This window comes from Onychostoma macrolepis, chromosome 14 (assembly GCF_012432095.1).
Source record: "Onychostoma macrolepis isolate SWU-2019 chromosome 14, ASM1243209v1, whole genome shotgun sequence".
In the NCBI taxonomy this organism is placed as follows: Eukaryota; Metazoa; Chordata; class Actinopteri; order Cypriniformes; family Cyprinidae; genus Onychostoma; species Onychostoma macrolepis.
Window position 1 is genome coordinate 14526545 of NC_081168.1, and position 2863 is coordinate 14529407.

The window sequence follows — 2863 nt, forward strand, 5'->3', positions numbered from 1 at the left end:
CAGTGGGAGCACAAAAGGAACGGAGGGAAGAAAGAGAGACATGGAACGAGAATGTGTTTTGCTGTAGCTCTATTACACATGGCTTGCCATCTCAGGGACTCATCTCGTCAGCAGGGTCACACTCCTGAGAGAATAAAAAGCTCATTTTCTCTTAATGAAGAGATGGAGGAACATTTGCTCTAGGTCGCTCCACCTGCTAGAGTAACGACCGCTCAGTCTGAGAGAAGCGAGGGCAGGGCAGGTGAGATGCTACTTTCTGCCCACTACAGTAGGGCCAAACCCAGAGAACATGTTAGGTTGGCCACCTCTAGTCCATGACAGATGCTTCATACCATGAGCAGCTAAACGGCCCGACAGCGCAAAGGCCAGAAAGACGAGGTTCAAACAGGCTGGAGAGAATGTAGAGAAGACGAGAGAGAAAGAAAGAATCAGCCAATGGATTTGAAGGGATAAAGTCAGACAGGTGACATAAGGGTGCAATTTGGAGCAAAGCTCTGCGGCTGGGCGGTGAATTCAAAGAGGTTCACTGCTAGATGTTTTTTGGCAGTTTATCAACTGTTGTGGGATGTATTCAGAAGCTGTTATATTGTCTGTAATCATTTGTAACTGTTTTACGTGTCGAACTTTCATCTATTGTCATGCATTGTGTCGAAATGTCACACATCGTGAATCGTGAGTTCCCTGAGATGATCAGATCAAGCTGTACGAAAAGATGCCAAGCTGTGTGGCAGAACAAAGGGAGATTCAAAGGAAAACTAGACGATTTTCTCCCTCTTTCTCATACATATGCACAAACTCACATATAAGGTCAGAAATGTTCTTTTGTGTGGTGTACATCGGTCTCAGAGTTATGACACTATTTCAAAAGACGAGTCTGAAAAAACCTATAATTCACCTCACTATCTAAATGGAAACTTCCATCATCTGCTGTTCTTCTATATTCTTCTCTTGTGTTAGGCTTATTGTCTAACCCTAAAATACTAACTTAAAATTCACATTTTCATATGAAAGATACCTAATAAATGGGTAATATAACAATTCTATAAAATACTATAAAAAAGTATTTAAAAAAATAAAATAAAACTACAATAAATAAATGTATAGTTTTATATGCTACAAGGCATTACAATATTATAAGTGGGGAAAAAAATCAGCTAAAAATGACATTTAACAGTGTAAAATGTTTATTTGGGACGATAACTGATCAAATATGTCAGGTTTTGTTTTTTTTGTTTTTTGTTGTTGTTTTTTTTTTGTTGCTACATATAGGAAAGAAAAATCACAAATGAGAATAGAGTATTTAAATAGAGATCAAATGGAAACCTTTGCTTAAGCCTCTTGCTTCTCAGATTTTTCTCTAGAAGAAAGAAAAACACCCTGATAATGTCACCCGTGTCTCTTCTATAGTTTGCAAAGATACTTCAACTATGTCATAAGCCATGCTCATTTTTTTTTTTTGCAAAATACCAAAGTCTTTAATAAAAAAAAAGTCAATATTATCTTAAGCATTTCTCATCAGATAGTTCCAAGGTCAAATTATCTGAGCTATGCAATTCACATTAAAGCTCCATAACCTCAATGTCAACATTTGTCTCAATTATTTCTCTCTCTTTTTTACTTCCATTTTTTCCTTACAAGGAAACCCCTCAAACAAACGTGGACTTCAGTGGGGGGAACTCCATCAAGATTTCTGAAGAGGCAACCTTTGAGCATCCATTGAGCTATACTTCTCGGGACCTTTTTCAGCTATTTTCTAGCTAGTATAGCTAGATCATTCATACACACAGAGCCCATTACACTGGCTGAAAGACATGCAGTGAGCATCATAAATGGCTAAATGAGGGCTGGACAATCTCCTATCTGTGTCCAGCATGCCATCCGGCAGCTCCCCGAACACTGGGATTGGACCGTGCTTTGGAATCCCACCCAAAAGAGAAACCCTGACATTTGAGCGCCCAAAATCCTGAAAAGCAATAACAGCCAAAAAGCTCGGTTTAGGAATGGAAGATGCTTAACACCAGGCCACCCTCACACATAGACACCCTCACACTAATACGCACTTAACCAGAACTCGCTCAATTCCTCCATTCAGCCCAAATCATGTCCTTTCCTCTTCTCACATACACCTTTTAGAGAGCGTCTTTTCTGTCATGGCGGCTGGAACTGTTTGAGTTATCATTTGGTTTCATCAGCACATTGCCAGTTATCAAGAGATTCAGATAAAGTATATGCTACAGACCCACAATGCCCCCTTCTGGCCACTTCTGAAACGTTTTCATTGGTTCCTCAGGACTCAGGAGAAAGGCCTATTATGGAAAAAGTATGTCTCACTACTGCAGTCAAACAGCATCATTCAGAGACCTGCATCTACACATCCAATGATGACAGATTATACATTCAATACTGACCCCGAAATCATGGCCATAAGGAATCGTAGTATAGTGAGATCTCACATGACATTATGTGAACATTATAGGAGCTTCAAACTCGCCATCAGCACATAACAATGTTAAAGTGTCAGGCTAAAACTAGAGCTTTCTATATCCAACAGACAATTACCGCCCATTCCACGAAACAAATTGCTATACTCCCAAGGTTTTGAGCTCCATGAGGGCCTTTTAATTTCTAGTGGTAAGTGTGCTGGGGCTGAATCTGTTGAAGCTAGCTCTCCAGGTGAGACACAGCAGTGTTCCAATCTGAAATGGATTTAACCATAGCTTTCCAGTGTAATTCCTGCAATAAAAGATTTGGGTGGTGCTATGTGTCTTTGTCCACATACTTGATTTTTGGTGCCTTTCAAAGTCCCATTAGCCCAAACCGCTCTGGTGACTGGAAAGAAAAAGCGAGAGATGTTGCAGTATCC